Source organism: Urocitellus parryii, chromosome 8 (genome assembly GCF_045843805.1).
Source record: "Urocitellus parryii isolate mUroPar1 chromosome 8, mUroPar1.hap1, whole genome shotgun sequence".
Taxonomy (NCBI): Eukaryota; Metazoa; Chordata; class Mammalia; order Rodentia; family Sciuridae; genus Urocitellus; species Urocitellus parryii.
The window spans coordinates 105,939,457-105,955,088 of NC_135538.1; the positions used below are offsets into that span (position 1 = coordinate 105,939,457).

Below are 15,632 nucleotides of genomic sequence, written 5' to 3' on the forward strand. Positions count from 1 at the left end.
AAATTTATTAAACGACCTTCAGTCTATATAAGAAAAAAAAAGGTAAATTTTCTATATGTTCCCAACATAAGAAAGTGTGCACGATTTCAAACGGTTTTGCTTACTTGAAGACTAGGCGAACAAAATCATAAGCAAGTTTCACTTATATGTTTTAAAAATCTAATAGACCAGGCTATTTACAGGACAGCTTGGTATATCAGAAAATGCATGAACTTCAGAATGTTCAGAATTAGGGTCAGAATTAGTTCTGAGATGACTTCTTTCTGTATGACCTACGTTAATTACTCAGTCTGAGCCTCCATCATCTAAAAAAAGGGAGGAAGGATTACAATACCTACACATCACAGGGTGTAAGATTCACATGAGAAAACTATCATGATGAAGACTAAAATGGGAGATATTCAGTATGTATAAATTCTCTTTTTAAAAAACAGCTCTTAGGAACACAGTGCTAGTTCCATGTTTAAAACACAGCTGAACTGGAATGAATACATTTGGAATAGACTTAAAATTATCACCTATCACTCTTTGAAAATGAAAAGCTTAATTTTCAAAAACTATTAATGTATTTAAACAGTTAATTTAGGTTTATCTATAAAAATAAAAAGGAGTATATAATAAAACAAGGATTTTCCCTGAGATGATTCCTCTCAAAGTCCCTCAGTGTTTCTATACAGTCAAAGCAACTGAGTTTCAGCTATTTCTTGTTTATTTGTTCAATTCAGAAACAATTTATTTAAAGACTGTCTAAATAGGACATACTTCCTTGAGTGGAAATAATTAACTACATCTGGACATTTATCTCATGCTAACTAACATCAACAAAGAGAAAAATTGTATCCAATTGAATTTTAAGGAATATTTACCTAAGTTTGAAATTTGAATAAAAAGTGCAGTAAATGGTCAACATAAACTTTTCCTTCAGAAATCTAAAAGATACTTGATTATTAAAAGTAATGAACTTCTGGGCTGGAGCCTAGCTCAGTGGCAAAATGCTTGTCTAGGCACAGGGTTCGATCCTCAGCACCATATAAAAATTAACAAATATAATAAAAGGCATTCCATCCATCTACAACTACAAAAAAAACTTAAAAAAAGTAATGAACTTCTGAGTTTTAAAACTTTCAACACTGAGGTTATATAGACTGGCAATATTTCAAATGTGAGTGACTGGTCCTTATTACACATCTGATATTGACATACTTCCTTGCCTTACCCTACAAATATAATTCACTATTCATGGAACTGGTAAACAGTCTTCAGATGGAAAAAGATTCATTCCTCACAGTTCAGGAAAGCAACCTCCTAAAGGCAAGCCTACTTTCGAGCAACATTTCCAAAAGACAGAAATGACAAGAACCACATAGCTAAATGAAGTGGGCACAGGACTAAAATTTGAATTTGAGTTCTAATATAACTTCATCAGATAACACCCTAAACAAGTAGTTTAACCTGTATGTCCATTTCTCTATCATGAAATGGTGCTAGTAGTGGGATAGGAACCTTTGCCTAAAAATGGAGGAAAAAAATACAAGGAAATGTAAAGAATGACTAAAATGACTAAAGTTAGTTTAAACATGTCACAAAGTAATTACGGTACTTAACTTAGATGTAAGAGACATTCTTGTGCAGAAAGGCAGCCCAGTACAGTGGGAAACAGGTGGGCTTTTTTTTTTTCAATTGTAGATGGATATGATGTCTTTATTTTATTTATTTATTTTTATGCAGTGCTGAGGATCAAATGCAGTTTCTCACATATGCTAGGCAAGCGCTCTACCACTGAGTCACTATCCCAGTCCCACGGATAGGCTTTTCTAATGAGAGAATCTGAGCTGGAGTCTCAGCTCTGCTACTAAAAATCTGACTTCGCCTGGGTTATCCATCTTTATGAATCTACTGTTTCTCATCCAGAAATTAGGCAGTGTAATACAGCAACATGAACACGGCAAAGTGGCTGAGCATACTGATTGGGCAGACAAACCTAGACTAGAATTATAGCTCTCTACTGTGCTGATCAAGTCACTTAAACGTCTGGGGCCCCAGTGGCTCATTTGTAAGATGAGAATAATGATATTTTTTGTGTTTTTTTGAGCACTACATGAACTAGGCCACATTTGATAAAAGTATCTGGCACTCTTAGCACATATTAAGTAGATAAATAAATAGAAATGCTATCTGTAAAATGACTACAGTAATAACTACTGTTGTGATTATTTGGAAAATCAGATGAGATAATAAATGCAAAAGCATTTTGATAACTGTAAAGTACTATATTAAAACTATTATTGTGCGTTTTAGGAGCTCACATGGCCAAGGCTCAGCCATGTCACCTTGGGTTCTTGCTTAATTCTGCTGAGTTTTAATTTCCTCATCTGTAAAGTGAGGGTAATAGTACTATCTCAGTTGGATTCTCAGAAGAAAATCAAATAATATATAGTGAATGGCAAGTCATCACCATTATTCCAAAAGGCTAAAAAATCTGACTTAAGCTATCTGGGGTGCTGGGTTTATCTAGTGTTTTTCTTAAAGATTTCTAAGATCAGGTTCAGTATAATTAAGTGTAAGGCCTTACGCATAATAGGTACTTAATAAACAGATATTGAATGAACCTCCACAGTGGCTTGAGTAATGGAATATTAAAACAAGGTTATAATTAGTCATTCTCTAATTTCCTCTTCAGCTATGAAACAGTTGTATCACTGAGGTTTTAGATTTTACATAAACTTCCTGGCTGCCAGAATATATACTTAGAATACTCTATTAAAAAATAGTTTTGCTTTTTTAGTGAAGACCTTTCCTGAAGATATCCCAGATTAGAAAAAATAACTTCTCAATATCCCTAAACAAGTGAAAAGCTCTTTGTTTTTGGACTCTCAGAGGACAGGCTATAGTCTAGCCAATCTCTTTCAAGGCCATTGTCCTAAGATTCTATGATAATGATAAAGAGAGAGAATTCCTAAAGAAAAATAAAATACAAAAACTGCCCCCAAGGGATTCCCTAGCTCTGATACAAGTATGTTTAAAGGGGGCAGAAACCTTAAAAAATACAAGGCAAGAATCTCCAAACACCCCATGCACTGTCTGATACCCTGAGAATGAGTCGTCATCAATCTCATCTACATGGTTTTTGGACTGCACAAATTATATAACCTATCTAAGCTTCAAGCATCCTCATCTGCAAAGTGAGAAGAAATAAGAATACCTCCTCCATAAAGTTTTTGTGAAGATTAAGTGAGATAATGTAATAAAGAGCTTAGCACACGAAAAGAACCAAATAAATGTTGACTACAATTAGAACCTCTACCTTCACTGAACCTGTATTTGCAATCAGCCCTTACCCTCTTCTTTTGGCAGAGGAAAATTTTCAGAGAGAGTCCTGAGGTTAGTGGGTTCATAATTTGAAAAATAAAATGGTGTTAGTCATGTAGATATCCCTTATGATCTTGTTTTATTAAATTATTTATTTATTCTAATTTGTTATACATGATGGAGAATGCAATTAATTTCATATTCCCTCATGATCTTTTAACTTTAATCACATTCATTCTCAGTCTTGGTAGCTTCCCACAAAGAGAAACTCACATCTTTTTAGTGTATTTTCAAATACTGTACCCTTTGACTTTTTCAATCTTATAGTAAAAAAAAAAAATTGCTATAAAATATTTTGACTTTCTAAGTGCTCAATCATTAAGAAAAATATAATCCTATCATAAATATATAATTACAGCATATTTGCTTTCTGTGAACAATTATTAATGCTTACAGTAGAGAAAAGTTACCTTAACCTGATCTTATGAAGAATTTCTGAAGTTCAGCTTCCTGAAGAAACCTGAGACTTCTGAGATTCATTCTTAACTTGGATGAGTCAGAGCAGGTGATAGTTGTTTTTTAGCCTTCAACAATCAATCCTAAAGTCACTAAGACTTTAGGGCCTTAGGAAGACATGAGGCCTTGCTATGAAACAACCTACAACTAATTAACCATGAATAAACATGAAACTGTCCTTATCTCACTTCAAGTCCCACAGAGCAAGTATAACCCATGCCCTTCCACAGCCAGAGGTACTTTGAATATATCTTTGTCTTTCTGAGTTTGCAGAAACTCAGAGGAAGTATCATGCGCTACAACTCACAGCATAAATAAGTACAGCCTTGATTTCTGCATATCTGAGGTGTTGACGGTGGCCTTGAGATTACATTCTGGGTGGCGTGTAATTAAGTGAAGGCATTTACCTATTTTCAGAAGATAACTCTATATAACTCTATATTTCACAGAGAACATCAAAAAATGAAAACTGTTGTTGAAATTTAAATATTCTTACATGATGATTTTAAAACTATAATTAATTCTTTTTACAATGGAAATTGTCACAAACCACATACATGTTATTTTTATCACTAGGTTACAGAAATTTAAAGTATCAACATGTTTTTATAAAGAGATAACAGCTTAAAAACATAACCCTCAGAGTTTATTTTTATGTGCTTGGGAAATCTGAAATACTAAATATCACAAATGCATTTAAATATGACTTCACCTCCATTTCTCTGCAAACTTCTATCCTGCCACCTAAAATAGGGAGTTTTCAAGGGAAGTGGAAATCAAATTGGACTGTAAAAAAATTGAGAGACAAAATTAGGTCTTTCCTATATAATGGGCCTGCTGTATTTATAGGAAGGATGTGATTAATCAAAATGCCTAAATGAGAGAGAAGAGAGAGCACCAGAGAACCAAGTTGCTCCTAAAGACCATGAAGATGATGCACATATTTGACCATGAAGATGATGCACATGAGAAAATAGTCCCCAGTGCTGTGAAAGCAAGCTAAAACCTGCCACCAGGCATATGTGGCCAAGCCTTTATTGGACCCCTTATATCTGTAATTGCATAACTCTAGAAGAAACTGTGGTTTCCTTTGTGAGAGTAGACCAAATCCAGCTATTAAGAGTCAGATTAAATTCTCCTCTCCTGTCTTAGGTAGAAGTCACCAAAAGCCAGCAAAGGGCACCAGTCATTTGACATAATGAATTCCTTCAGTATTTGTTTCAATTGAGGCAAAGTCTATCACATGCATGTGTTTTTTTATTTCTTTAAAAGCTCCAGAGTTAGGAATGAACAGTGGAGCACCAGTATCAGAGTATTCCTTCTAGGGTAGTGTACCTTCAGCTTAGACTTCCTGGAGAGTGCTGGCATCTGCCATCTACTCTATAAAGCCCCCAAAACCTAACAATACAGACTGGAATGTACCCAGGTATGTTGGAGAACTCTAACTGGGAGAGGGGTGGCTCATATATCTCAAACTACCTTTCATCAGGCAAAAATGAAGACAACCACTGATGTAAACCTGGGACATAAAGAAATCAAACTGTCTTCTTTGAGCTGGACCAGCACTTTTGAAATTCAATCACTGGTACAGGGAAGAAGATAGGGTAGGTGCACACTTCCTAAAATGACATATAGAGTAATGGGCTCTAACAGTCTTTATACTTTCAAATAACTGAAAAACCAAATTTCATGTCTGCATCACTGAAATTTAAACACTTGAGGTCACAATAAAAAAGGAGGGAGTAGGGCAGATAGTTATGGGGAAAAAGGAACCACAGGAAAATGAACTGACTGCAGGAAGACTTGTAGAATTCCTTTCTGGTAGATTTCAGTCGGGGAAGCAGAGCAGGAAGAGAGCTTATAAAAGTCCAGTAATGGGTCCACATGTAAGCTCAGAGGTTGCTGTTAGCAACTGTTTACCTCCCTTGGTAAACTCTTTGGTTAAATGTGTAGGTATGCAGAAAGGTCTGCTTTCCTAAGAAGCACTCATGAGGCACACCATGGACCTGGTGCTAAACTTCATGTAGGATGGGAGCAAACAAGTCAACAGGGGCAAACCCTGAGCTAGCATACAAAATGTTTCCTCCTGTTTGTGCTGCCAGTAGGCTTCTGGGTAAAATGACTCCTCAACAGCCAGAGGTTTCAGCCAAAGCTCAGTATGTCTGCAGTGAACACCTGCTCTATTTGAGGAGTAGGGTACAATCAGAGATTCCCCCACATTCCCACCCCTTATCCTCCACTCAAATTGGGCTATGTAAACCTCAAATATTTCTTGAAAAAAACTCGAGTATTTAAAACAAAGTATATAAAGCATCTTCTAGTTCAGAACTATGCCTCTTGATTACTACCAGGGTCAAATATGGTCAATAATCTTAACATAGAGAAGCAAATTTATCATTTTCTATGACCTTTTCTGTCATATTATTTTTTCTGTCATATTATTGTCATTCATCATATAAATATTTCCATATTAATACATACAGAGATTCCTATTTCAAAACAATTTACACTGAATACTAAATGTTAAATTCTATGTCTTCTCTAAGAAACCTTCTAGCTAGACTGGATTTTTTTTGAATGGCTCTCTCTAATCACTCCTGGTTTTCTTGACTAAAAGGAAATATGGTTTTAAAACAAACAGCCTCTTCAAGCATAGGAAGAGCACAGACTGGGGATTTGGGTACTACCTATGCAGTTGTGGACCAATAAATTACCTTCTCTGAGTCTCACTGTTTTGACCTATAAAATAAGAATAGATGAGTTATCTCTAAAATGTTTTCCAGCTATAAAAATGATATGATTCTAACTATGATTCAGAAAATCAAGCTCCCTAAACTCAGTTCTTTATGGAGACAGCAGTTTTAATAGAAACTACTGAAGTCAGCAGATCTGGGGTGGCTGATAGGAGCTGATAATCTTCTTATGGAGCATTTGGTTCATATCAGCAAAGCCCCCTAAATGCCTTCTTGTCTCCACCAAGAGCTGACTAAGGTGGTTACCAGAATCATTCGGCAGGAGACCAAACCAATTGATTCAGAGTTTTAAGCTGAAATTTGAGGAAAAAAGCAATAAGCTGTTTGAATAAAACTGGGTGCTATTTAGAGAACAAAAGCGTAATAACAAGTTTATAATGAAAACAATGGAAGAAAAAAGATTTAGTAAATGTAGGAGACAAAAGCAGGGAAGAGAATGAGAAATGATTAACAAAAGACAGCAGAAGGAAGTTGCATTGTTAGGACAAGGTAATAAGAAATGCCTCTGGAATATCACCAACTTTTGGCTAAATTGGACTCACAACTGACCCACAGAAATGGGGGTGCTTTTCTTATTTAAAAGAAAAAAAAACCTGAGAGAAGAAGCAGGAGGAACTACTACATGTCACACCTAAGCCTTGACATATCCTAAACTTCAATGATTAAGCCAGGAGAAGGAGAAGAATAAGATACAAATGGGTAGTACCAGAAGTTGAAATGTAACTGGGATGTAATTTCTGGCCAAGTGGCATGACCTTTAATTCAAATCACAACATCAAAGTGGTTGTAGTACCACAAGAATGGGAAGTTATACTCCATGTATGTATGATATATCAAAATGCATTCTACTATCATGTATAACTAAAAATTATAAATTTTAAAAATCATCCCTTAAAAAAAAGTGGTTGTAGTAAATTCAGGTTTGAATCAGTTGGTGTCAACATCCAGGGGGTCAGATACAGCAGCCTGTGAATTACCAAAGGTTCCCAATCATGGATGAAGATATCTATGGCTCTAAAATTGTCTTCCAGTCATTCATTCTTGCATTTAAAAAATATTTATTGAGTGTCCACTCTAATACTGTGCTAGGCAGTAGGGATATTAATAGTAAAATAGACCTAATTCCTGCTCTCATTGAGTTTACAGTTAGATAGGAGAGACTGATATTGATCAAACAATCATATAACTGTGATAAGTGCTAAAAAGGAGATATCCATGGCACCATAAGAACTCCAACTTCACCTGGGCATCAGAGAAGTCCTCTCTAAGGTGATGACTAAGCCAAGACCTGAACAGCAAGCAGAAGTCCAGAAATGACTAGGGAATATGAAGAGGACTTTAGGCCAACAGAACAGAATGTATCCAGTTCCTGAGAAGGAGGCAGTATGGCAACTTTTTTTTTTTTTTTTTTGAGGACTTGATAGGAAGCCAGTGGGTTTGCAGAGAACTGACAAAAGCTTCAAAATAGTGTGAGATGAAGATGCAGAGCAGAGAGGGAGGAGCCAGGTTATGCAGAACCTGCTGGGCTAGGCTACAAGTTTTGGTCTTTATCCTAAGTACAACAGAAGGTCAACTTAAGTTGTTTTTATTATAAGGTGACATAATCAGATATGCATTTTTTAAAAATTTCCTCTGAGTATCTTAACAGAAACAGGTAGGAAGTTCAGACTCAGACCAGACATCCAGGGATGTATGGGGAAAACAGCAGCTGAAACAGGGTGGTGACCAGAGGCTGCACTCAAGAAATCCAGAAGCAGATTTAGGGCATTTAGTGGCCTCCACATATCATCTGACTATGGGGATGAGGCTCCTGAGAGATTCAGTTTCCAGGCTGAATTAAGATTGGCTCTTGGATGGGCAAGGTGACCTGGGGGTAATAGGCCTTAAGCATTTTGATTGGCTCTACCTCATATGTTCTGGCTCAAGGTTAAAGAATGGCCACCTATACTTTTTTAACAATCTCCCCAGGTGAGGCTAATATATGCCAAAGTTTGAGAACAATGGGCATAATTTTTATTCATGACAGTTAGAAAGGAAAATTACCCAACACTATTTTGATTTAATCATCCCTATCAAGAATAATGATCTTCAAATAGAAAGTGCAGAACAAACATGCTTAAGAGGAAATTAAGGTCCAAGAGAAGTGAGGAAATAAGGAAGAACAGCTTGCTGCTTTAAATGAATTCAAGCCTCTGCTCCAAAATGAATTATGTCCCAAGAATTTATGGCAACTAGTAGGTGGTAAAGGCCTTCTACTTGACAGAGCAGGATCTAAAAAGTTCTTCCTTATAAGAAAAATATGTCTCCCTATAATTCTACTCACTACTAATCTTAGTTTTGATCTCTGGATTTACTATTCAATGTTCATGTGATAGTTGGTAAATGACTTCAAAGTTGACTACACAATATTCAGTAGGTTTTATATTCCCTTACTCCATTTACCTTATTCTTCAATGTCTTTGCTATTGGTAAATGTTTCGACTGTTTTTCTGGAGCCACTGTTGGTGTTAACTTGCTTGCAGTCCACTAAAAACATAAGTCATTTTCAAAAGCCTATGTACAAAGAACTCTTCACACTTGTTCACCACATTAACTCAGAAAGCAAAAAGACTTCACTAAAAACCTGTTTTCTAAGATGACTAGGGCAATAGATTAGAAGAAAACTCACCTGCCTATTATGTAACTGAACCTCAGCAAAGAAAATGCCTTATCTCTAATGTGATTTATTGGTAATTAGAAAGCCTACCAGAAAGTGTGTTAATACAGATCATGGCCAGCTTAGAAATAGGTATACAGTAGCACTATAGTCCCAGATCTGTCCAGCTTCTTCACCAAAGTCTTAAAGCATTAGAAGCAACCTTTCTTAGCTTCAAAATAAGACAAAATTGTGAACCAACATAATGGATAAAGAATCAGAAGTATAAAAATAATCCTGTAAGATGGAAAGAGGAAACCAGATACAATGATTCATTTGGTCAACTGCAAGACAGGATAGGAGAAGCCTATCCCTTGGACTGCAAGCCACAGTGTGAAGGAATCACAAAAGGTGAACATAACCTTAGGATACTTTAATGAAATATCAGCAAACCCCTACTGACCTTATCAGACATAGCTTGAGGTGAGTATTTTTTAAGAACAATTGGCATAAGACTGAAGCCCTGGTGAAGTCAGAACAGGGTGTGGGAATTTCCTCTGTCATGTGAGGATGAAGGAAAAGTCAAGAGTTTCCACCTTCCCTCAACCTTTTTAAATCATACTTCTACTTCCCACTTGAAGTGAACTCATATTTCCTCCTAACCCAACTGCAGTTCAACACCCAAGTTCACAACATAGGTTAATTCCTCTTGAGAAGCCTTCTTTACCACACTCTATCTCCTGCTAACTGGCTCAGCATCATCCTGTTTCCCTAACTTATACTATGTCCTCCTTGGAGTCCTAGGAGAAGATGTCATCACACTGAGGACCTATCACACCACAGCCTGCTCCTGTTCACAAACTGCCACCACTGCAGGAGATGATCACACATCCCACTGCTTGTCCCTTCCAATTACCTAAAAACTTACCATTTCTCTTCATTCTTTCCCCTACACCTTCACTGTCTTCCCCACCTAAAAGTATCTTGTCAGATTTCACCTTCCAGAGACACACATTTACAATTTTAGTTCTGCAGGTTTCAGAAATCTAGAGCCTCAGTTTTCTTATTCAGTAAATAGGGTTCACAATACTGACTCTCCGGTTAAAGCTGTCTTCTAAGTACTATTAAAAACATATTGTTTTTAAACCACTGAAAAGCAAGTCCTTATCACAATAAACAAAGCCCTAAAAAAAATCTGAGAGTCAGAACTGGGAGTAGTGTCACACAATTTTATTCCCAGAATGCTTTTCCATATATTAAAATGAATAAATGAAATAAAAATACTTTTTTAGTCTAAAAAAGTCTAAATATATTATTGTTTCTATTAATCCTCGTTAGGCAATGTATCTCTACAGTGTGAAGCCCTGGATACCTAACCATGATTAAACATTGAGATATACCACCATAGCATCCCTCATACCAAAGTGCAGGCCTGACTTGCCCCTCTCCTGAGCTACCCCTATAGTTGATTCCTTCAAAGGTACTCCTGATCCTCTTTTCCACAGTCCATCGAAAAAGGTAAAAGGAATGAAAAGGGTTCCTAGGCAAATAGTAAAGGGGAAAGGTAAGTATACATGTATGCAAACACATATACACACTCAGTTGTGTACTAAACTAAAACCAAACATAAAACTATAAAGAGAAAGATGATGCTTTGGAAAAAAATGGGAGAATGAGACCAAGATTTCCTCAGGGCAGAAACCTAAAGATGGACTACAAATGAAATAGTCTTCAGGAAGAGAAAAATAAAATGAAGCATTATACAGGAAATGCATGGACTCTTCTTATCACAACTATATATTAACTATGTGTTTTCAATTCCAAATAGAAGAAAATTACATTTGTGGAACAAGAAATTAATTTTCTCTGAGCATCATTTCTAAAATCATGATAAAGCCAGAGTATCTTTAGATAATAAGGGAATTCCAACTGACAGAAATATAAGCAAGAGTACTTTTAAGAAGCTAATCTGTGTATACTGCTAGCAGGCTAGGCAATAAAACAATTCATTGACCACCAACCCTTCACAGGGTCCTATGGAACATTGTTCTATAAAGCCAGCATAGGCTGCACCTAAATTCTACTCTTCTTCAGAAGATGAATGCCAAAGCTAAATAGATGAGAAATAGTGTTTACACACAGGATTTGTGCTTTTTTTTCCAAATAAAGATTATGATCAGCAACTTCCTCTAAAGAGATTTCCTACATATGCCTAGCAGCAGAGTATTTACCCAGCTAGCCCACCCAAAGAATCTCAAAGGAAGAAGACAGGACAGGATTTCCAGTAACTTCTGAAATTCAAACACAGTACCATCAAAGTAAAGAAAATTACTTCCAAAAATGTGTCTTTTATGGTGGCTCCAGCTACTTAAGACACAAGTTACCTACAAGTGAGTAGGACTCAGTGCCTATGGGCCTGAGCTTCATGCCCCTACACTTCAGGTAGCCCACGGTCTTTCATCCTGCTTACCAACAGTTCCTGAGGCTCTAGTGGGTTCCCTCTCCCTCACACTTATAGCCACTGCCACCCATGCCCACTTCACCTCCCAACTTGTTTCACATTACAGAATCATGCAGTCACCCAGCACTTGAAGAGAATGGTAATTTGAGACACACACTACTTAGTTGTGCTTTCCTATTTATGAGAGGGTTAGACTGTTAAATCCTTCAGGATAAGCACAGTGAACTCAGGCCTATGACTGCCAAACATGGCCTAACTGGCTTGAGAGCCACTTCACTATTAAAGGAGTTATGGGTAAAGAATCATACTGAAGCTGGGAGGAAATCATTTCACTTCAGTCAAGGAAAACTGAAGATAAGATTTTTATTCTCAGGATATTTTTTTAAAGATATTTCTAGAAATATTACCTTGAATAAATGCCTTATATAAGTATAATTTAATCATATACTATTTTTGTTGCATTTTAAAGTATAATAATTCAGATACCTCTATCACATTCCTTTTAGGAAAATATCACCTCCGAGGATCCTAAATAATACCCAATGAAGAGAAGAAAAATAATATATTTCCTTAGGACACATGTCACTTAAATTGTCAACAACATGCCCAATGTGATGGGGATAAAGGTGACTGCCTGCTAAGAATCTGGAGTTCACAGTCAACTATAAGAGCTGAGGTGGACTTCAGCATGTTCTCTTTTTTTTTTTTTTTCAGAATTGTTTTAAGGATTTAATAAGAACTCATGTAAAACTAGATTGTATCTGGTAAAGAACTGTTTAAATTAAAGTTGTTAGATATAGAAATGGAAGAAAACTGAATCATGTCAAAACCACATCAGCCTCCCAAGGTTGCACAGTGGTTAAGAGCAAGTCTCAGGCTTTAATTTCTATAGTCACCATTTTCTAAATGTAAGTGGGATCTTAGGTGAGTTATTTTACTTCTCTAGCCCTCAGCTTCCATAATAATGCTACCTATCTCACAGAGCTATTGTGAGGATATATGAGTTAAACTCATTAGAACAATGCCCATCATGTGATAAGAATTTAATAAATGATTGCTAATGGTAATTCAACCAAATAGGTACTATAAAATATTAGGGCTAGGACAACGGTGGGTTCCTGAAGAAGTCAATGAGATAGTTATTCATTAGCATACAAAAAGTCATCAAGCAGCAGGCCCTATTTAATACAACAGGGACATAAAGATAAAAAACATGGCCCAGACTTTAAAAAGTTCAAAGTCTGCTGGAAGAGACAGACATGCAATCAAGTAATTGTCACTATGTGGAACATGATATAATAGAGGGTTGCATAAGGTGCTATGGGAGTCTGACTCAGCTTGAGTAGGTCAGAAGAGGTGGCAGCATTTCATCTCAGTTTTCAAGAAAGAATAGAAATGTGTTTGGAAAAACAATACAAGGAAGAGTGTCCAGAATGAGAAAAAGGCATGAATACAATGACACATTAAAAGCAACAGTCCAAAAGAAACAGCAGGTGAAACTTCAAATGAATTGCACGTACATTACCAAAGGAGAAAGTCACTAGAAATAACATGATAGAATAACTAGCAGCAAATGCGGAAGTATCAAGAATCTACTCCTGGCTGAAAGGCCACACAAAATAGGGGTCTGAGCCAAGGGGAAAAAAAAAACTGTCCTATATACTTCCTTCCAATATTCACATACAGGCAAAATCAATTTTCAATGAATGCTCAAAAAAAAAAAAAACTAAGAATCAAGAGACACTTCTTTTTTTAGTTGTAGTTGGACACGGTATCTTTATTTACTTTTATGTGGTGCTGAGGATCAAACCCAGTGCCTCGCACATGCTAGGCAAGCGCTCTACTGCTGAGAAACAGCCCCAGCCCCTCAAGAGACACTTCTAAAGAAGAAAGAAAAAGAAAATTACAAAAGGGAATGATGCAAACTAGGAAGTATCCAGCAAGTATCATGGGAGGAAAAACACCTTGAATGGTTCTCAGGGAAGTTTTACGAGCTACTGCAGAGGTGAGAATGTTTCCTTCTTAGCATACTCTTCTTTTCTCCACCTGACTGTTTCTCTGAACTTCCCAGCCCAATCCCAACTCATTCTCCTTGAGTCTTACCCATGTAAATAAATGGCACTGCCATCCTCCAGTTGCTGAGGTAAAAAACCATCAAGTCTTATTTTCCCCTTGCCACCAGCAAGATGGAATGAACTACCACAGTTCCCTGAACATAACCCTGCTTCTATCTTTGCCCATTATGATCCATTCTTCTTCAGACAGCATCCAGACTTTCTTTAAACATGTAAATAATTAGATAATATCCTTCTCTTGTTTCATATTCTTCAATAGCACATCACTGCAAATAAAAGCTCTTTATCATGGCCATCAAGATTCTCCATAAGCTAGCCCCTGCCTAACTTTCTATATTTTTTCTCCCTGCATGAGTTTCCACCTTACAGATCTTCAAAGGTCTTCAAAACTCTTTCTCGACTTTCCAACCAAAATTAGCTCCTTCCCGCCTGAAGTTGTTCTCTATCAATTATTTCATTTCATTTTCTCACAGCACTTATTATTAGAAATAATCTTGTTTATACATTTATTTACCCATTTATCTGTCACTAAAAATAAGTTCCTTATGAATAAAACTATTTTGATCTTATTCACTTATATTGATGCCTAAAAAAGAGTAAGCACTCAGTAAATATTTTCTGAATCAATGGTTAAAAGAAATAGCAGCACATGTTCCACTCCAAAGACGAGATTAATGTTCCAACCTGTCAGACCCAAGTGCCTAAATTAGCAGAACTATTTTTCCGTATATCTGGTCGATCCAGAGTGTACTGAGTTTAAAACAGTAATTATCTGAGAGATACCTCCTAACATAGCATCCTGACCCTACTGCCATCACCACCATCATTCTGCATCAGAAGTAGACATTTGTTACAGACTAAGTGTTTCCTGATGCCCAGAGACAGGCAGCAGCTGTATGAATGATAAAAAGAGGTACAGAGGAAGCCACTTCCTCAGGAAGCCCTGGGGAGACCCTGGGTTCTCAAGTGCAACATCAGCCATCAAAGACTTCAAAAATGAGTGACACCACTGAACTGGCCATGCAGAGAAGGCAGTGCTTTGCCTTGGCTTGAACCTTTGGCCCTAAGAATTTCAGGAGGCATTAAAGAAAATTAATTATGAGACACTAAATACTTCTAAGTTCCTTGAATTTCATTTTGCTCTTCTGAGACTCTGAAGAAGTCTTTTTTTATGTTGGCAAGTCAAAGTAGTAGTAATTACTATACAACCATGACTATTATCTTGAGTTTTGAGATAAGAACTGGAGATAACAAAAGTGACAAACCAATAAGAAGTAATGGTCCTATTTCAAACATCTTTGTCCAAAGGATGGCATAAACTAAAATTCAAATGTGACATCATGGCATACAGCAAAGAAGCTACAAAATCCAGTATAGGCAAGTTTCAGGAATGTAAATTTAATCATGCAATTATGGAGATCCAAAATTAGAGTAAAACCAAATGGTTTAACTACATGCTGTTACATTGGAATGTTATTTCTGCTATTGTTCATCACCAGGGAACAATGGTACTCTGGGATAAGAAAACAGAAAAAAAAACAGTTAATGCTAATAAGAAAGGCATGATATCCCAGCCCTTCTTGCACTGATTTCTTCTCATATAAATTTTCATTAATTCAATATTTAATGAAAAATTCTGTTAGGCACAAAAGAAAATAAATCCCTACAAAAACCCCTCAGAGAATTTACAATCTAGAGGATAGAAAAGGAAAATATGCAGAAGCTGTTAAAAAAAAGGGGGAGGGGGATTCTCAATCAACTTTTAGAGATGGATAGGCAACATTTGGACAAAGATTCCAGGACTCTTTCCTGAAGACAGATTAGTGACCTTGAAGGATGAATGAAATATTGTTAGCAGACATACTGTAGACAGAACAGCCTCA

General features: G+C 36.5%; 1 protein-coding gene across 7 annotated transcripts in view; it reads right to left on the reverse strand.

Moving 5' to 3' along the window:
* Runx2 (RUNX family transcription factor 2) overlaps nucleotides 1-15,632 on the reverse strand; it is a 212,050-nt gene that overhangs the window by 33,260 nt on the left and 163,158 nt on the right. The window lies entirely within an intron of this gene.